This window comes from Aquarana catesbeiana, linkage group LG01 (genome assembly GCF_042186555.1).
Source record: "Aquarana catesbeiana isolate 2022-GZ linkage group LG01, ASM4218655v1, whole genome shotgun sequence".
Classification (NCBI taxonomy): Eukaryota; Metazoa; Chordata; class Amphibia; order Anura; family Ranidae; genus Aquarana; species Aquarana catesbeiana.
This window is the reverse complement of record NC_133324.1, coordinates 789,337,712-789,359,372: the sequence shown is the minus strand read 5'-3', so window position 1 is coordinate 789,359,372 and position 21,661 is coordinate 789,337,712. Positions and strand designations below refer to the sequence as shown.

The following is a 21,661-nucleotide window of genomic DNA, read 5'->3' as shown; positions in this document are numbered from 1 at the left end:
AAAGTGCTGTGCAAACTGTTAGCTCTATATAAATCCTGAATAATAATAATAATAGTACAATTTCTGTAAAGCCTTCTTTAGATTTACCAAGTTTAATGTAATGTGAAAGCCTACCTTTACAGCCTATTTAATTTGTATCCAGTCAGGTAATTTAGCCTAGGTTCCCACCAGTACATAATCATGCATTTTTCAGTGCATTTTATAAGCACGCTTCTATGGATTTGTATGCTTTTGCATGCTTCATGTATTTTTTTTTGTAGGAGGAGGCTGGTTGTTAAGTGCAAAGCTCTGCAACAATGTATGAAAACATGCCAAAAAGTTCAAAAAATACAACTGGCTCTGCTGTGTGGTAGAGCTGTGAAAATTTTAGGAACGGATTAACAGTAATAATCTTTTAGCAGCTGAACGACTCCCATACATGTATTTCATCTGTAATGATTTTCAACAAATACTTAACCAACCAAACTAGTCCCAATTACCCAGGGCGTCCATGTGTCATCTTTAGGTATATAGAAGCACTTTCGTCATAACAAAACAAAGCATGATTTTACGTTGCAGATACCTACAAAGTCATTGTATAAGGCTTACACAAAGAGGCCTTAGCAAACCAGTCAGAAATGATCTTTCACTACCAATATAAACTAAAAAAAAGTAAGCTCAGAGAAGTATTAAGACCCTCTTTGCTGACATGGTTTACAAAAATGCTCATTGCCTGGCTGTCACAATGAGCTAATGGTTTCTTTGCTTTAAATCTCTGGGGTTGCTTTACTAAAGGCAAATAGGCTATTCAAGGGAATTTTCCCTTAGCTTAGTGTTGACTTCCATCAACTAATTATGTGCAAGAAAAATTACAATCCCCGCCCCCCGCATGTGATTAGGTATTCTTTGCAAAGTAAATTGTCACCCCATTTACTTGCCCTTGCAAAGGTAAAACTCTACTGCAACTGATCAGCCTATTTGGCTTTAGTTAATCAACCCCAATGACCTGGAATACTGTATGCATGCAGATCAGTGGGTCTGACTTGCCTCTGACATCAGCTGCTACATATTTGATCTAGGTTAGTGACTCGGATAAATTAACACAGGGACAGCCAGGCAAATAGCATTTTCTTAAGGAGACCAGCAGGGTCCACTTATATGTTTCTTTAGCACAGGTTTCCTTTAAGTCTAGTTGCTATGGTTTTCTACATTTTACTGTCATCATTGCTATTTGCACTGCTTTACTGATCAAACCCTATACTCAGCTTTCATCTTATATAATCCTTTATTGCTTACAGCAAATATCTTGTTAGAAAGCGTGGAATGATTTGTCTCTGTGTTGCTCTCTGCTGGTTATAATGAACTCTATCAATGAAAGCAAAAGGCAGCTTTCAAAATGCAGTAACCCCTTGCAACCTGTCAGAATCAACTTTCGTCAGTCTGGCTACAATCAACGGAAGTCTGATTGGCTGCTATTGAGTACTATGCTTTGCACATTACCACTGCTCTGCCTTAATAATAAGTAGCAATAATTTTGCTACTGTGACAGTTAAAGTTAACCTGTTAGAATATAAATATCTAAGCTGGCTTGTTTTTAAAGGTGCCCACTTCAGGGTTGTCTTCTAGATGCAAGTTTCAACTCCTAATGGGTCGCAGGCATGAAAAAAAGAATGTAGACAGTAAAGTAGGGATGAGCCGAACACCCCCAGGTTCGGTTCCCAGCAGAACATGCGAACAGGCAAAAAATTTGTTCTAACACGTGAACACCGTTAAAGTCTATGGGACACGAACGTGAAAAATCAAAAGTGCTAATTTTAAAGGCTTATATGCAAGTTATTGCTATAAAGGTGTTTGGGGACCCGGGTCCTGCCCCAGGGGACATGTATCAATGCAAAAAAAGAGTTTTCAAAAACGTCTGTTTTTCGGGATCAGTGATTTTAATAATGATTAAAGTGAAACAATAAAAATTAAATATTCCTTTAAATATCATCCTTAGTATGCCTGTAAAGTAGCACATTTTTCCTGTGTTTAGAACAGTACCACAGCAAAATGACATTTCAAAAAGGAAAAATTGTAATTTAAAACTACTTGCGGCTGTAATCATTGAAAAATCGGCATGGCTTCCCCCCTCCCCCCAGTCCATTACCAAGCCCTTTGGGTCTGGTATTGATATTAACCACTTAAGGACCAGCCTCGTTTTGAGATTTTGGTGTTTACATGTTCAAAACAGTTTTTTTTCTAGAAAATTACTTAGAACCCCCAAACATTACATATTTTTTTTTTAACACCCTAGAGAATAAAATGGCGATCATTGCAATACTTTTTTCACACCGTCTTTGCGCAACGGTCTTACAAGCGCACTTTTTTGGAAAAAATTCACTTTTTTGAATAAATAAATAAGACAACAGTAAAGTTAGCCCAATTTTTATATTGTGAAAGATAATGTTACGCTGAGTAAATTGATACCCAACATGTCACACTTCATAATTGCGCCCACCCCTGGAATGACGTCAAACTTTTACCCCCAAAATCTCCACAGGCGACGTTTAAAAAATTCTACAGGTTGCATGTTTTGAGTTACAGAGGAGGTTTAGAGCTAGAATTATTGCTCACGCTCTAACAATTGCAATGATACCTCACATGTGTGGTTTGACCACCGTTTTCATATGCGGGCGCTACTCACGTATGCGTTCGCTTCTGCGCACGAGCTCATCAGGACGGGGCGTTTTTAAAAAAAAATTATTCTCTTATTTATTTTACTTGATTTTATTTATTTTTACACTGTTTTTTTTTTTTTTTAAGTGGGTCACTTTTATTCCTTTTACAAGGAATGTAAACATCCCTTAAAATAGAAAAAAGCATGACAGGTCCTCTTAAATATGAAATCTGGGGTCAAAAAGTCCTCAGATCTCATATTTGGACTTAAATGCAATAAAAAAAAAATTTGTCATTTGAGAAAATGACAACAGAAAAATGTGCCTTTAAGACGTATGGGCGGAAGTCACGTTTTGACGTCGTTTCCGCCCTGCTATGGTATGGAGACGGGTGGGGGCCATCTTCCCCTCACTCATCTCCATACCAAGCAAGGGGACAGACGCGATCACCTCCGCCGCTGCCGACAGCTTGGGTAAGCGGTGGAGGGCACCGGATCACGGCGGGAGGCAGGTCCCTTTCCCGCCACCGATAAAAGTGATTTTGCAGCGAATCCGCCACAGAGACCACTTTTATCTTGTAGCCGACCACCAGCCGAACACAAGGATACCAGGGTTAGGGCAACTAGCTGCTGCCATAACAATGATATCCGTCCCCAAAGTAGGGACATGTATAAGCATGCAGTGGTCGGCAAGTGGTTAAGGGGAACCTGGCACCCACATTTTTAAAAAATTATGGTGTGGGGGCCCCCAGGCACTATATATGCTGAACAGCAATATATATACTATATGGCCTGCCCTACAGTATATACTTTGCAGAAAATTGGGCCTTAGGCGTTGGTGGTACCACAACAATGTAAGCCTTCACAGGCCCTGCTGTGAAATACTATAACAAAAATTGTAATTACATGCCCCTGTTAAACAGGAGCAGAGAAATTGGGCCTTTGTTGGTGGTGGTGGTTCCACAACACTGTAAGCCCTCACAGTTACTCTTTTTGGATGTAGGAACGGGCCCTGCTGTGAAATACTGTATCAAGAATTGTAATTACATGCCCCTGTTAAACAGGGGCAGAAAAATTGGGCTTTGGGTGGTGGTGCCACAATACTGTAACCCCTTACAGATACTCTTGTTGGGTGCAGGAATGGGCCCTGTGTTGAAATATTATATCAAAAATTGTAATTACATGCTCCTGTTAAACAGGGGCAGAAAAAACAGGCCTTGGGTGGTGGTGGTGGTACCCTAAATCAAAAATATTGTTGGAAGCTAGCATCATCAAGATTGAGGAGGAATAGGATAGTCAGCATAGGCAGTCTTCAAGGGATCCCACATCCATAGCAAATTCAATCAGTTACAACAGCATCAGGTGCTTGATAGCTGCTGATCCAAGACTAATTACTTTTTATGAATGTGAGCCTATCAATGGAGTCTGTGGACAGGCGCACTCTTTGATCCGTTAAAAACCCTCCAGCAGCACTGAATGTGCATTCAGAAACCAAGCTGGATGCAGGACAGGCCAGTAGCTCAATTGCATATTGAGCAAGTTCTGGTCAGTGGTCCATCCTCAAGACCCAGTAACCCAGTGGGTGCTCTGTTGGAAAGGTCTCCAAGTCTGCTCTTGCCCCCAGATATTCCTGCACCATGTAATGCAGACGCTGGCAATGGTTGCTTGAACCAATCAGACCTTGGCACTGAGGACTGAAAAATTGTTTAAAGGCATCGGTCATCCGGCCACCTTCTCCACCGCTCTTCTTCTGAGTGAACGAAGCCTCAGCAACACGTTGTCCAGCACCAGGAAATTGTAACCTCACAGGGTCTAGAATGCATTGCACAAACCTTTCTTCAAGGCCTCCTGGAGATGTTTTATCCCCTGCTCCCTCTGCGAAGGCAGGATGAGTTCTGCAACCTTACCCTTGTAATGTGGATTAAGAAGGGTTGCCAGCCAATAATGACCCCTCTCCTTGATACCACAAATCCTAGGGTCCTTTCGCAGGCTTTGCAGAATCAGGAAGGCCATGTAGCGTAAGTTTACAGAGGCATTCGATTCTGAGTTCTCTGGGTCACTAAGGATCACATGATTCTTAATTACCTTCTCCCAGCCACGTACAACTCCTTGGGTTTCTGGGGACTGAAAACTATCCCTTGAAGTCTGCTGCTGAGTGTTATTATCTACATCCATGCTGACACAATCCTCCTCCTCCTCTTCTTCCTGTGTGTTTGGCAGGCCCGCAGGAATGCTATCTGGATAAAAGGGGCCTTGAGAGGTAAGGAAGTCCTCCTCTTCCTCCCGCTGTTCTGCCTCAAGTCCCCTGTCCATTATTCCACGAAGCGTGTGCTCCAACAGGAAGGCAAGAGGGAGAGTATCACTGATGCATGCATTGTCACTGCTCACCATCCTCGTGGCCTCCTCAAACGGTGACAGGACAGTGCATGCATCCTTGATCAGTAGCCACTGGCGTGGCGAAAAGAAGCTAAGCTCCCCTGACCCTGTCCTGGTGCCATACCTGCACAGGTACTCATTGATGGCCCTCTGATGTGTGTGCAGCCTCTGCAGCATTACCAACATTGAGTTCCACCTGGTGGGCATTTCACAAATGAGGCGGTTGGTGAGGAAGTTGCATTCCATTTGAATGTTGGCCAGCCGAGCACTGGCATTGTATGATTGGTGGAAATAACCACAGACTTTTCTGGCCTGCCTCGGGAGATCCTGTAATTCTGGGTACCTGCTCAAGAACCACTGCACCACCAAATTCAGGACGTGTGCCAAACAAGGAACATAGGTCAAGTGTCCCTGTCGGAGGGCGGAGAGAATGTTGGTGCCATTGTCGAATACAACCATTCCTGGCTGAAGTTGGCGTGGAGTCAACCACCTCTGAGCCTGCCCCTGCAGAGCTGACAGAATCTCTGCCCCAATGTGGCTCCTATCCCCTAGGCAGACCAACTCAAGCACCGCATGGCATGTTTTAGCCTGACTGCTTGCGTAGCCCCTTGAGCGCTTACCGAGCACTGCTGGCTCAGAGGACAAATCTGCAGAAGAGGCCATAGAGGAAGAAGAAGAGGAGGGGTAGAGGAGAGAGCTGTGGCGGAATCACCACTAGCATTTTGGAAGCCCCAACAACACTGAACACTCCTGCATCCTTCCCAGCTGCCAGCAGAGTTACCCAGTATGCCCTGAAGGAAAGGTAACATCGCTGCCCATGCCTGCTGGACCGTGAGTCAGCAGTAATATGCACCTTACTGCTGACCGCCCCGTCCAACGAGACCAAAACATTGCCTTACATGTGCCGGTAGAGAGCCGGAATGGCCTTCCATAAAAAGAAATAGTGTTTTGAAACCTGTCACTGAGGTACAGCACATTCCACAAATTCACAAAAGGGGGCAGAGTCTACCAGCTGAAAAGACAGCAGTTGCAGTGCTCGCAATTTGGCCAAGCTAGCATTTAGACGCTCAGCATGTGGATGGCTGGGACTGAATTTCTTTTTACGGTTCAGCAACTGGGATAGGGAAATTTGTCTGCTAAAATCAGATGGTGGTGTACTGCTAGCAGATTGGCTGCAAGTACTTGAGACACCTATTGCTATACCTTCATTCCTCTCAGTGCAGGTTTTTGAGAGGACTGGAGGTATAATAGAGTTGGAGATCCCAGATGAGAAGCAAGAAGAAGTCCGCTTTTTTCTTTGATGTGGGTCTTTCAAGTGCTGTTGCCAATGGTCTGCATGGCAGGTCGTCATATGTCTGGTCAAGCACGTGGTGCCGAAGCAGCTGCTGTTCTGGCCACACTCGATCCGCTTCAGACATAGGTTGCAAACAGCAATGGTGCAATCTGCTGCACATGTCTCGAAAAAGGACAACACCAAGGAACTTTTAAAAGTCAGCGGGGAGTCAGCAGTGCCCTGTACCTGTGGAGCTCTGCGGTGTAATGCAATAGGGTGACTGCCTTTAAGCTGCCCCTAGAGGACATATTGCCTCCTTGGAGTTGTGCCTCCTCATCCTCCTCATCTCTTCTCTCAGGCACCCAAGTACAGCCAGTGACATCATCCCCTCCCTCCTTGGCACTGGAGCAAACTTGGCAGTGTGCTGCAGCTGGGGGAACATGACTGCCAGCTTCTTGTCCTTCTTGGGCACCCCTTCTCTCTAGGCTCATGTTACTCCCAACCTCAACCTGGAAACAAACATCGGAGATTTCAAATGGCTGCGCATCCTCCAGCAGCATGTACCCGACACTGTGGTCGAATAATTCTCGGAACTCTTCCGTGCATGATGGTGGGGCTACGGAAGGAGTGATTGTGGACAAGGAGCCAGTGGAATAGGCTGCTTTGACATCTGCGTTGGAAGGCAAACTACTCTGAGCCTGGGTGACAGAGGATGAGGAGGATGGGGACGGCTTTGTTATCCACTCCACCAACACTTCTGCATGTTCTGGCTCAATAACACGACCAGCAGCAGAAAAAAAGGACAAGTGTGCCCCACAGCCACCTGCAGAGGATACACCATGTCCACGACCAGCACTGTTGACTGTAAACACAGAGGCTACTTGCCCTCTTTTAGTGGCCTGTGAGCATCTGCCTCTCCTTGGTGGCCTTCCGCGCATGATGTATATTTTGTTTTGCAACACCACACTACACTGTATTAGATACTGTGTACACCACCAGAAGCGTAGTAGAAACTCTACACACCGTATTAGATAATGTGTACACAGTCTGCACTGGATTAGCAACTGTACTACGGCTGCACTGTATTGTATACTGTGTACACCAACAGAAGTGTAATAGAAACTGTACACACTGTATTAGATACTGTGTACACCGCCTGCACTGTATTAGCAACTGTACAACGGCTGCGCTGTATTGTGTACTGTGTACACCACCATAAGCGTAGTCCTAACTGTACACACTGTATTAGATACTGTGTACACCGCCTGCACTGTATTAGCAACTGTACTATGGCTGCACTGTATTTTATACTGTGTACACCACCAGAAGTGTAGTAGACACTGTACACACTGTATTAGATACTGTGTACACTGCCTGAAGTGTATTAGAAACAGTACACCACGGAATGCACTGTAGATATAAGCTACACTGGATGCAGAGTATATAAATATATATGAGACTGTATATGTATATATATATATTAATACACCGCCTAAAGTGTATTAGAAACGGTACACCACAGAATTTACTGTAGATATAGGTTACACTGGATGCAGAAAAAAAAAAAAAATATATATATATATATATATACACATGAGACTGTATATATATATTAATACACTGCCTGCACTGACTGAATATAGAGTAAACACTGAATTTATAGTCTATGCTAAATGCAGAGTATATATATACTGCCTAAACTAAATCACTAAATCAAGCTATCTCTCTGTCCACATCAACGACACTACACACGGCTGCCGTGTAAGCAGCCGTATATAGTTTGGGCCATGGACTTAGTGCCCCTGAGCCATGATTGGCCAAAGGCACCCTGCCTTTGGCCAATTATGGCTCTCTTAGCAGAGCGCGCTGTGATTGGCCAAAGCATGCAGGTCAGGTGCATGCTTTGGCCAATCATCATAGAGCAATGCACTGCGATCTCGCAGTGCATTATGGGGCATTCCACCGTGCTCGAATTTGCCGCAAACGCCCCCTAATGTCCCCTAATGTGAAGTCTGAAAACCTGACCTCCAATCCTGTATGCATGACTCACTAGGTAGTGCATCTACCTAGTAAAATTTCCTTTGTAAAGATGCCACGTCCTCTTCCTATTTCGGAACTTCTGGCACTATGGGCTTTTTAAAGCTGCCGTGAAAAGTTCCCAATGAGGAACCACCCCATCCTTCATTGAGAGACATTCTTTTATTGATTACCGTGCATGTGACAGGTAGGGTTGCCACCTCATCCCTTTAAACCCAAACTCATATGAATTACACAGGTTCTGATGCTAATTTAATGCAGATAAGGCACCAAGTAAGTTTAATTACCAACTTAATCAGCCACAGAACCTGTGTAATTAATATGTGTTCGGGTTTGAAAAGATGAGGTGGCAACCCTAGTGACAGGGTCTGTGATCAGGAGAGTCTGACCGATCACAGGCAGAGGTCACGCTCTACCATTCACAGATCATGTTACAAGCAGTGAAAGCATTAAACTAACATTTCTAATGGAGGAGGGGGCAGGTCCTCACCAGAAAACTTTTTCTATTGAATTCAGCCTGGAAACCCGAAACCCGCTGTGCAACAGATGTTCCAAGACAGAAAGAGGATGGGGCATCCCTGCACTGAAGATTTCTATAGGATCCAGCTGCCTGCATGAAATGTGACATACCTTATTACAGGTAAGTTAGATCACTAAAGATATAGAGAATGTTTTTATGATTAGACTTCAGCTGTTATCCAGGCAAATCAACGTATGTAAAAACTGCAAATTTTTTAGATGTACAGGTGAATGATTTAAATGATTTGTAAATTATGGATGCCTGGATGAGTTGAATTTTATGATCCCCCAGAAATTGCACAGATGTGCATGCTAGAATTCAGGAGAATCAAACACTTGCAAATCTGTGATTCATGCATTACTATCTGTGAGCTGCAATTGCTGGTGTCCTGCACTGTTGTTCTGATCCTGGCTGCCCTAACTGGTGAATTGAGCATTCAGGATAGGCGGTAAGATATTAGACCTTACTGGCTGCATTGTATTCCATGTTTCTGATCCATTAGGAGGTGAAACTTTGATCCAGAAGACAACCCTGAAGTAGGCACCTTCACAAACAAGTCAGCTCAATAAATCTAAATAGATTTTTTTATGGCTAAGCATCAGCTTTAAAATGTATGTCAAAGTGAATGGGCAAAATCCATGTCCATTTCCCCATGTCTTATCCCTTTAAAAATGCTGCATGAATACAAAATTGTCTGCTGATCTGCCAGAAATCTAGAATGCCCCTACCTAGGTTTAGTATGAGAACACACAGAATTTGCTGCTCTGAAATCCCAACTGGTGTTGTAAGCTCTACCTGCTCAACTAACAGGTGCCTATCACCTATCCCTCTCCCTATATATATACATTGATTTGTTTGCATCAAAAAAATGCCGCTTCTTTGACTCCCAAGAGCCTTTTTGGGAGATGTAGTTCTAGAAAAATGTCTCTTGGGAGATGTAGTTCTAGAAAAATGTCTATTGGGAGATGTGGTTCTGGGAGACCATGTTAGCATTAATAGAAACTGACCTCTTAGAGCCCTTGCACACTGGGGCGGGGGCGGCATCGGTGGTAAAACGCCGCTATTATTAGCGGCGTTTTACCGTCGGTATGCGGCCGCTAGCGGGGCGGTTTTACCCCCCGCTAGCGGCCGAGAAAGGGTTAAATACCACCGCAAAGCGCCTCTGCAGAGGCGCTTTGCCGGCGGTATAGCCGTGCCGTCCCATTGATTTCAATGGGCAGGAGCGGTAAAGGAGCGGTATACACACCGCTCCTTCACCGCTCCGAAGATGCTGCTGGCAGGACTTTTTTTACCGTCCTGCCAGCGCTTCGCTCCAGTGTGCAAGCCCTCGGGGCTTTCACACTGGAATGAAAGCAGCGGCACTTTCGGGGCGGTTTGCAGGCGCTATTATTAGCGCAATAGCGCCTGCAAACCGCCCCAGTGTGCAAGGGCTCTTAGCAACTGCCCCTGCAAGTATTTTGCAGCCCTGGTGATGATGAGATAGGGAGTGCAACAGGAGGAAAAAAACATTAAGTTAGGACAGGCTGTAGGAGTGTTGTCTGTAAAATTGGATAATGCCTTCAAAAAATTGACTACTCCTCTCTGGTTAATGAAGAGTTAGGAAACAATGGGGTTGATTTACTAAAGGCAAATCCACTCTGCAATACAAGTGCACTTGGAAGTGCAGTCGCTGTAAATCTGAGAGTAAGATCTGAAATCAGGGGAATTTCTGCTGATTTTATCATCCAATCATGTACAAGCAAAGATACTGTTTTTTATTTCTTTATTGCATGTCCCCCTCGGATCTACAGCAACTGCACTTCCAAGTGCACTTGTAGTGCAAAGTGGATTTGCCTTTAGTAAATAAACCCCCCTGTGCATTACTTACATATTTAGACTCTCTGAGATATTACTATTGAATTCATATAGTTCTTTTTATTTAATTTGACGCTTACTTTACTCGGAGTGCTGCCAGAATAGCGCATTTCAACCTATTGCCTGTTGTAAAGCTATCTAAATGTGAGATTTTACCCCTAGTTCTTTATATAAAGAAGCCTACATTTACATCGCAAATTCCACTTTCTCTCTTTAAAGATGGATGGCATGACAACTGGGTGCATGCAAATGTATCATGCAGCATTGCATTTATTACATTTGCTTTGGCAGTAACATAAGTAAGAAGCTTGTGAGACAGATCCTTTACCTTTGATGCAGGTTGTTACTGGAGAAGGTTTACACAGGCATGGAAATTACATTGTTGCTTTGATTCTAAAGAAAAAAAAAAGAAGATAGAGGATGTTTTTTAGCACACGTTCCAATTGATATTCACAGACAGACACACATAAGAGAAAGCAGGCACAATACACTCATGCTGTGATAGCTCGTTCTCATTAGCCTCGGAACGCTCCTGTTTAAGGTCCCCCTATAGCATTACCAGCAACAATTTGTAAAAAAAAAAAATCAACACAGAGACTGTTTTTGTCATGATTGACACGTCTGTCATTACATAGCTCCTATTCTAAGAATGTCATTTGAATACTGTAGATTCAAAAACTCAATTTTTCATAGACCGGCTAACACAGTGAAAAGCACCCTCTGAAGCCACCTTGTACTTGATCATACTGTATGGCTAGTGCACCTAATGTTGGTCAAAACTTGCACAGAAAAGCATGTCAAACAGCAACTTGTTTTGTTATGTTGTTGTTATAGTAAAATATTAGAACCCTTATCTTTTTTTTTATTTATTTTTTTGCTGTCTGTGTCCCATTGGGGAAATTTCCTTTTCCTTATTCTCTTAGTGACACAACTGAAAATGAAAGAAAATCTCTCCAAGGTCAGAGAAAATCCTTTCTAAGGGCTCGTTCATACATGAGGCAGCCCTTGCATGGTGTCTCCATGTGATGACATGCATTTGACAGGGGTGAGGAGATGTTGTATCGCCTCCTCCCAACCTGTTTTAACCCTCTAAATGCCAGACTACTGTACTGCAACTGCATGCATTGTGCACAGTTGCGGGGCAGTTGGCCTTGTTCACTTGAATTGGTAGCATCCAGTGAGCGGTAGTGCCTGCCGAGTGTGACGGGGGTATAATTAATGCCCCATATGTGAAGCAAAGCATTGCAGCAGTGGCATGTGTACACCCCCCAGCCACTGTCTTACCAGCTAAAAGGTGAGCAGTTGAGGGGTGATAAAAACGCTTCTCAGCCACTGGGTTTACTGCCCTGAACCAAAAGTGTAAATGAGCCCTTATTGTATCTGTCTGTTGGGATTTCAGTCCCGGCAATTTTAGGCCGGCAATATAATTTATTATAGGGAGCATACACATAAGTGCCTGGATGCACCTACTATACAGCATACAGCTACACCCAGAGCTCAGCTACCCAGATAGCAAGCATAACGTGTCACAAATTTGTGGCAGTGTTGAATTGTAAGTCTTGTTAACTTGCTGCACATTTTCACCAGCAAGTTGTACACTTGCAGAGCACCTTAAGCACAAGTACTAGTTGACACTTTTCCAATTTGTAGCAAATTTGCGTGGCAAGTCTGTAGCAAGAGCAAATTGCAGTGATGAGTCTACAGCAAAAGCTCTGCAAGTCACAGTGACCCCTGTGGTGGGATGACTATTGCAAAACATAACTGAACCAGAACTTGCAGAATGTTTGCAAAGAAAGTTGATCTGGAGTCATCCAATGCAGACTTGCTGCAATTGTGCAACAAACTTGTGAAGCCTGGCAAGTCTAGCAATAACTTAGCAAGTCATTTTCAAACTTGAAGCCTAATTGCTTGCTGGATAGGTTTCTGAGTATAGACTTCTGTTTTTAAAAAAATGAAGTAATATTGTTTTCAGGAAACAATAGCAACAAACGTAAACCATGCTGCACATTACCATCAATGATTTCCCATAAAATAATTATGAAACTTTGCTCCTACAAATGGGAGTTGAATTTTTCTAAACACTGATTATGGCAGTTTCAGAAAATACAGTTTGTCATATAAAGGGTATATCTTCCCTTCTACATGAGAGGAGTCTTCTTCTTCTTGTAAAATGATTATGTTGTGTCACAGACTGTGGCACCTCTGCTCAGACATCAAAAGGCTCTGAGTACAGTGAAGTCAGTTGCAGCAATTTGAGTGAAAAGTTAAAACTGTGTCACGGCAAAGATGTGAGGAAATAAAAAAAAAAACTGTGCTAATGAAAGGCATTTATGAGGACAAAGATTAGAAAACAGTACATATGTGGAGAGTGGAGGGAGAACAAGTTGACTTAACCTTTACTAGAAGTTTACAATAACAATGCACAGTGGATGGGAGCGATGTTTAAAGAAGCCTGACACCCTGAAATTGCCATTTACTGGTTGTGCCCTTTACAGAACTATCATCCCAAGCGTGGATGATTGTAATTATGTGCAGGACCAAATGCCAATTTTTCAGATAGGTGTCTGTTGCCACTGGGCCATGTACCAATGCTGAACATCAGGCAAACAGCTAAATGAATGGATGAATTATATATATCGGACCTGCTTTACCTACCAATGGATTAGTATTTTTGTCCACCCAGTCCTGAAATTTTCACATGTAGCCACCCTGTCGTTAGAGGTTTCTAGTAAATTTAGGTCTGCTGGGTAGTACTTTTGCTCAAGTCAATCTGTAGTCTTTTCACTTGGCTCCCCACTAAGATCAGGTTTGCTGCTGTTTCCCGCTGCCACCACTTGGTGTCAGTGGCATTTAGGGCAATAGTTAAGGGGATTGTGACAATCTAGGCCTTTTAGGTATGTACAGTATGTCTCCTATGGCAAACACTAGGAGGTTGATGCTCAGTGGCGTATGCTTGGGGAGGATATAAGTGCTTGGGGAGTGGCCTGATGAGCTCTCTTTCCCCTGGGCTGCAGCCTGGTGAGTTGTGTGCAGTGATTTGTGCTTGTTACGGCAAAAGCTTGACACTCCAAGGGAGGGAGGGGCTTATTACAGAATCCTTAAGCTGTCCTGCCTGGTTGAGGAGAGCGTACAGCACCCAAGGTGGAGAGCCAGAGGATGGAAGTCTTAGTTGAAGGGGATTGGTGTTGAACTCTTGGAGGATCCTGGCATTTCCTTGAAGGGAGAATTTTGGAGTCTGGAGCCCTGTTGCCAAAGGAAATTGCAGCCCTAACCCTCTCTCCATGTGAGTCACAGCAATTAAATTAGGAAAAGACTAAATAAACTGGCACTCATCATTGTTGTGACTATCTCCATTATGGCCATGCATCCACCCTGGGGTAATGTAAGCCTACCTCTACGGTGGGGCTTCTCCTTGCCTAAGTCAGGGGGTCGTTACACACAGCTGCCACATATTACAGCTCTGTCTGAAAGGCAAAATATCTTTTTTCTCTGCTGCAGTTAAGGAACACTTTGAGGTCTTGTTCCTCCCCAGCCTTTTGACTGGACAGTGAAAGGAGAAGCAGCATTGGATAAGCTCACCTCTCTGTCACTCTGCTTGATCCCCCTATCAACATGTTCCTTGTTAGCACCTAAGCACTGTAGCACAACTGACTGACTCCTTGTGCTAATTCTACCAGTCTGAGCACTGCTGCATAGGAAAGTGCAAATGGCTGATGCCATATTAAGTAATTACAATTCTTGTATTTTAAAAACATTTAATGAGTTATTAATAATTATAGAGCTGCATTAAAATGTAAATAAAGGTAAAACTTTTCCTTTAAGTTTGGATTGAGTGGAGAGGGGTTACAACACCTGTCAGTTTTTACTGCTGTCTGTGTCCTCATTAGGGAGATTAACCCTCTCTATTTGTCCTGTTTACCATCATTGAAAGTAAAAGAAAATCCCAATTTTCAGAGCTTTTCAGAGAATGAAAAAGCCTAATGGAATTCAAGCGATCCAGCACATATTACCGTGCCCTGACCTTGGTTTAGCAGGTGCTGTAATGACTGTCCAACTGATGGAGCCATCAATATGTAGATCATGAAAGTTGCACCGGCATAAGCAAACAGGGAATATTATAATCATAGTGCACTATGACATGGAAGATCCTCCATTTATGTATGCTGATGTGCTAGTGATGCTTTGCAATATCCAGCTTTACGATCAGGCACTAAGAATGTATTTCTGACCCCATGCTAAAGTAGGGTCACAAAAAGTGTACTTGGCCTAAAAAACTCACAGTTCACCTATGTGTGACCCAAACATTGCATGCTGTGAACCCATAGCAACTCACTTACTTTGAGCATACAATCTGAGATAGCACATGAAAAGCCAAGCATGTTTTTAATACTGCTTCCCTATGAACTGGCTGATTTTTAGAGTTGTAAATGAAATTCTTTTGTTTCTTGGACATGCCATGGTGTTTATATTGATAAAAAGTGATGTGCCATAATGAAACTGTAGTGTGTCATGACCACAGAAATAGGTAGTAATCTCCAAAATGACAGTGCACCTATTTTCTGAAATCAGCTGCTTTTACTCACTGGGCTCAGGTATCCAGATCTGTAAACCTGCAATTTTCCTATGTTCTCTATCTCTCTCTGAAATTAAAGAAAAACTTTAGCTTGATGAAAATGCAAATACAGTGCTTTAAAGGCATAGTCCCCTTTTGATACAATGTTTCATGTTACACCCACATTTACGGAGTAACATGAAACATAGTATAAAACATTAACTCTAAAACCCAAGCTGCCCCCTTACCTAACTAGTGGAAACAAGGAAGAATACAGTTTTTTTTTTTAAATTTAACAAGAATGTGTGACTCCACTCACACAGGTGCATTATCCAGGATGGGAATTGTTTACGCAATGAATTTGCGGGCACTAGATTGCATGGTACCGCAGTACCATGCGTTTTAGTGTGGCACATTTTTCAAAAGCAGTGCATGCCCTACTTTTTGCGTGTTCTGGTGCGATTTCAACTTATTCAAATGAATGGGCCTAAAATTGCACTGCAGGGTAACGCACAGGAATCGCACAGGAGTGTGAACCGCATTTCTGTGCAATTCTGGTGTGACCCGACCCTTAGAAAGTACGCCAGAGATTTCTCCTCCTTTTCCTCTCTGTGGCATTTACATCCCTGATGAAGTCATGTGATCGTGATGATATGCGCCAGGATTGGTTGACAGGCGCACCGGAAGCGGCGTGGGAGCACGAGCTCGCTGCTCCTGGGTTTTTTGCTGTTTACTGTTTTAATAAGAGAGTAAGATTCAGTTGTTTTAATCTAATAAATTGAACCAAACGATATTACACTATTTGGGAACTCCTTTCTGGTTACATACTACATTGGAGAAGGGGAGCGTGGCTTAGCACTGGAAGTACTTCAAGAGAGCTCCTAACCGCCCCGTCCCATTCTGCAAAACTGACGGCTTTATTCGGGCGATAGAGAAGGAATGATAACCAACAGACGGTACCAGACAAGTTCGACGACTGGCGGTAACCTTTCTCTCACCCCACGGAGCGGTATCCAGCTGTACTTTCGAGACACACAGAGAGTATCGCCGTGCGCCATTGCAGCAGTGCCACGTGCACACTGTATGGAAGAGGGCACCACACTGGACTTACCGGTCCCCCCCACTTCATCCACCGCCGCTGACCTCTTCACGGAGACACCGGTTGTCTTCCACACAAACATGGCTGGCACATCTCCTCAGCCGAGCGGCATGCCCAATGATCTCCGCGCCATCTTACAGGCCCTCCCCAGCAAATCGGATATAGAGGCCCTCATTCTTCGCATTGAGGAGGCGCACAGCCAGGACATCCAGGGGTGTAACTACCACCATAGCGACCCATGCGGGCGCTATGGGGCCCGCAGCCAATTGGGGCCCAGTGAGGATGAGAGCACCGCCAGCACAGTCTCCCAGCCAGGGGAAGAGAGAGGGGAGGAAGAGGCAAGCTGTGACCTGTGCCCAGTGCAGCGTGATCTGTGCCCAATACAGCGTTGCCTGTGTCCAATACAGCCTGGTCTGCCTGTGCCCCATACAGCCTCACCTGTGCAGAGGAAGAGGCAAGCCACCCGGATCAGCAGAGAGCTGAATTGCCCGATGTAATAGCTTTCATTAGAACTTCCAGTGTTCCCGGGGCTCATGTCACATAGCTCCACCTCTTGGCCCGGCGCCTTTGATAGACAGAACGCCAATCCAATGCGGGACGTGTGATGTCATCAAAGGCGTCAGGCCAAGAGGTGGGGCTATGTGACGATGAGCCCCGGGAAGACGGAAATTCAAATGAAAGTTATTACAGCGGGCAATCCTGCTCTCTGCTGATCCGGGTGGCTTGCCTCTTCCTCTGCACAGGTGAGGCTGTATGGGGCACAGGCAGACCAGGCTGTATTGGGCACAGGCAACGCTGTATTGGGCACAGGTCACGCTGCATTGGGCACAGGTCACGCTGCATTGGGCACAGGTCATGCTGCATTGGGCACAGGTCATGCTGCATTGGGCACAGGTCACGTTGTATGGGGCACAGGTCACGCTGTATGGGGCACAGGTCATACTGCATTGGGCACAGGTCACGCTGTATGGGGCACAGGTCATGCTGCATTGGGCACAGGTCATGCTGCATTGGGCACAGGTCACGCTGCATTGGCCACAGGTCACGCTGTATGGGGCACAGGTCACGCTGTATGGGGAACAGGTCATGTTGTATGGGGCACAGGTCATGCTGTATGGGGCACAGGTCACATTGTATGGGGCACAGGTCACGCTGCATTGGGCACAGGTCACGCTGCATTGGGCACAGGTCACGCTGTATGGGGCACAGGTCACGCTGTATGGGGCACAGGTCAAGCTGCATTGGGCACAGGTCACGCTGTATGGGGCACAGGTCACGCTGCATTGGGCACAGGTCACACTGCATTGGGCACAGGTCATGCTGCATTGGGCACAGGTCACGCTGTATGGGGCACAGGTCACGCTGTATGTGGCACAGGTCACGCTGCATTGGGCACAGGTCACGCTGCATTGGGCACAGGTCATGCTGTATGGGGCACAGGTCACGCTGCGTTGGGCACAGGTCACGCTGCATTGGGCACAGGTCACGCTGCATTGTGCACAGGTCACGCTATATGTGGCACAGGTCACGCTATATGTGGCACAGGTCACGCTGCATTGACACTAGGGCAGCTGGGGGGGGGCTGTTTGCAGGGGGGCCCCATACAACATTTTGCTATGGGGCCCTGCTATTTGTAGTTACGCCCCTGAGGACATCCAGGAAGTCAAGGCAGAGTTGTAGACGCTCACAGACCGGGTTGATTCACAGGAGGCATCGATCTCCTCCCTCACACAACGGGTTGAGGCACTGGAACATTCTCAAGAGTCTCAGGTGGCCACAGCCATCGATCTACAACTTCATTTGGAGGACTTGGAGGACCGCAGCCGACGCAACAACTTGCGGCTGCAGGGTCTCCCGGAGGCTACCGGAGCAGAGGACCTGGCGGAGACAGTGACGGCCATCTTCCAGGAGGTACTGGGCACTTCTACGCCATCCCTAGAGCTGGACCGAGTTCACAGAACACTTGGGCCTAAACCATCAGACCCAGACAGGCCACGAGACGTGCTCTGCAGGATCCATCATTATACCCAAAAGGAGCTTGTTCTTTGCAAAGCATGGGAGCATGGGGATGTAGGATTTGATGGTGCCACAATTAAGATTCTCCCGGATTTCTCCAGAGCCACATTACAGAAGAGAGCCATGCTGAGACCTGTCCTGGATCTGGCCAGACCGCAGGGATGCACATATTGCTGGGGATACCCCTTGGCGATCATCTTCCGCAACGCAGCCGCTTCCTTCACCTTGCGTACCCCGGCGGAACTGCCGGCCCTCTTTGCCTTCCTGGGAGTGGATCCGGTCCGGGTGCCAAACTGGCTCGCTCTTATCCCTCGTCCTTTGGGCTGTCCGGGACCCTCTGCTCATCAGAACTGCCAACCCCCTCGTCGACAGCGACCCAGAAGGAGAGTCTGGACACCTTCTGTTGAGGGGACAAGTGAGTCATGACTATGATGCCTTTTGCCTGCCCCGTTATAAGACTGCACACAAACAGTTTGGTTCACCCCTAATTTGTGAATCCTGACCATACATTACTGCTGGCTGGCCAGCGGCACCTGCGTTGCCTGTGTCACCCCAGGGATTGTTGCCGTGCCACCCTGGACTCCAAGATTTCCACCATCCCTGCCCAATGATTACTGCCGCTGGTACCCCCGGCTGTTGACGGAGCCTGCTCCTGTGTCCAGGCCCTGAACCATGGTCGGTGCAGTAGAGGAATCTGACCACTCTAAACCAGGACTAGATTCGGGGGGCACATGCAGACCATGATAGGGGGACCTCCGGCATCGCAGCCCCCCCCGAGGTAAGACGCTTACATGCTCTGTTCGCTCCCAGGCGGGGCATGATACACTTTACATGCCTTGCTGGACTTCGGGCATCAAAGACATTCCATCATACTAACACATGCACGCTCTGAAGCTCCCTACTATGGATAAACTGACTGTGTAGAGGCACTGTGGGTTACTCTCTTGTTTGCTATACAGGAATCCCTGCTATTAAGATTTACTGCCTTGTCATGTCTCCACTGTTGCTGCTTTGCGTGCCTTGGATGGGGTGCTGGTCCCCTCCCTTCCGGGGCGCGCTGGGCATGTTGTCTGGTGGTGTGTTGGGTGGGGGGGTGGTGGGGATGGGGCTGCCCCCTGGGAAGGTAATCTCTCTTGTGTTTACAGCATGGTGCGGGGGGTGGCGATGAGGAGAGCAGTCCCACAGGATACCCCTCCCCAAGTTATGGACGGGTTCTGGGGGGGAGATGTGGCCCGCGGACCCCGGGAGCGGCGGAGTGGGACCGAGACTGCCTCTGTGCTGTGGGTTTGGCACCCTACGGGGAGAACATGGACCCAGGAGGGAAGTTCTGCCCATGCTCTACCGAGGTAATGGGGGGGCAGTGCCTCCGGGGCTGAACAAACTCATGGTAGACTAGGGATTGTTGACGCTGCAGCAGTCGGCTTCCTTCCTTTCTCTCCTCCACCACCATAAGGTGGGGAATTCTAGACACACAAGCCAGGTGGAGAGAATATGGTCAGGACTATCTACTCACTGCTCAGTTACTATAAGGGGTTGTTAATGTTACAGATATTGTTAATGTCATATTATGTATTTGTGGAGCGTCGGGGTGCTATATATTAGTATTGCATAACAAGGGGCATGTACCGTACTTTACCTTTCTTTTCTAATCCCAGCCTACCTGCTTCTAATTGATAGCCGTCATCATATCTGCATTCTCATACAACACCACACCTGGGATGGGGGGGGTGGTCGGCGAGAACCTCACTGGCTGTTTCTTTGCGCAACCCCACATAGGCCTGCGCTCGATTACCAGGTCTGTACTGGTGAGCGTCTCAGCACTAAAGTGCTACTTCCTTAGACTACAATTACCGCACCCTTTAGGTGTGTTCTAAATACTTTTTCTCCTTATCTTCTACCTTCCTTTCTCCCTACTGATTTAATCTCTTCATAAGGCTCATTTCTTCACCCCTCTCCTACCTTCCTCCCTCTCTCCCCCATCCCTCTCCCTGAACCTCACCTCCTCCCTTCCCTATATTCCGGAGCCATGGAGGCAGTGGATGTGCTCTCGTTAAACGCAAGGGGCCTAAATGTACCTGAAAAGAGGCGCATGTTACTCCAAGACCTGCACCGTCTTAAGACGGACCTCGCGTTCGTTCAAGAGACACACTTTAAAGGGGGAAATCTTCCCATATTGAAAAACAAATTCTTCCCGACAGTGTACCGCTCCACCAACGGGAATGCTAAGTCTCGTGGTGTGTCCATACTCATTTCCCGTACCGTTCCTTGGAATTGTGTGGATGTTAAAACTGACCTGGAGCAATGCTTTCTGTTCCTCAGAGGCATGATTGGCGGTGTTGAAGTAACCCTGGCGAACATATATGTCCTTAACAGTCACCAGGACCACTTCATCACCAAAACGATAGACACACTGCTAGAGTTCTCTAGGGGCCAACTACTACTAAGTGGAGATTTGAATGTCCCACTAATCCCCACTGAAGATACGTCTTCGGGACACTCCTCAGTCACACCTGGTATTAGGAAATGCATTGCTCATTCCTTACACAAGGCACAACTGATTGATGCCTGGAGATTCATCCACCCGACTGAAGGGATTACACCTTTTACTCTGCACCACATAAACAATATTCGAGGATTGACTACTTCTTACTCCCTAATTCCCAACTACATGTAATTCAGGACAGGGATGCCCCTGTTTTATTGTCCTACGCCCTGGCTGATGTTTTCACCTCAAGAACGAGGACCTGGAGATTAAATGAAAGTCTCCTTCAGGACGAAGAAGAACTTAAGGACGTAGTCAGGGAACTGGACTGCTATTTTCAGACCAATGACACTCCTAAATTGGAGAAGGTTGGGAGGGACCCCCAGTGTATAACATTTTTATAGAAGCTTTGCAATATCTACCTTGTGGAGCTATCTAATCCAGGAGATAAGGATATCCAGGGGGAGCCATAGTCCATCATTTGATATAATCATCAGTCGGGCTAGCTCAGGGAATACCTATCTAAGCCACGGGAGGCTCACCAGGATTCTCTGCTCATGCTGTTACCTTACATAAGTTACATAGTAGGTGAGGTTGAAAAAAGACACAAGTCCATCAAGTCCAACCTATGTGTGTGATTATGTGTCAGTATTACATTGTATATCCCTGTATGTTGTGGTCATTCAGGTGATTATCTAATAGTTTCTTGAAGCTATCAATGCTCCCCGCTGAGACCACCGCCTGTGGAAGGGAATTCCACATCCTTGCCGCTCTTACAGTAAAGAACCCTCTACGTAGTTTAAGGTTAAACCTCTTTTCT

The 21,661-nt window shown here is 45.9% G+C and overlaps 1 protein-coding gene across 9 annotated transcripts in view; it reads right to left on the bottom strand.

The window, feature by feature from the left end:
- The window catches only part of TENM3 (teneurin transmembrane protein 3), a 1,659,985-nt gene that overhangs the window by 1,432,701 nt on the left and 205,623 nt on the right, over nt 1-21,661 (bottom strand). For all 9 annotated transcript variants that reach the window (XM_073606803.1, XM_073606789.1, XM_073606818.1 and 6 more), the window contains exon 2: nt 11,021-11,085. The gene's annotated coding sequence lies outside the window, so the exon portion shown is untranslated. The remainder of the gene's footprint in view (nt 1-11,020; nt 11,086-21,661) is intronic.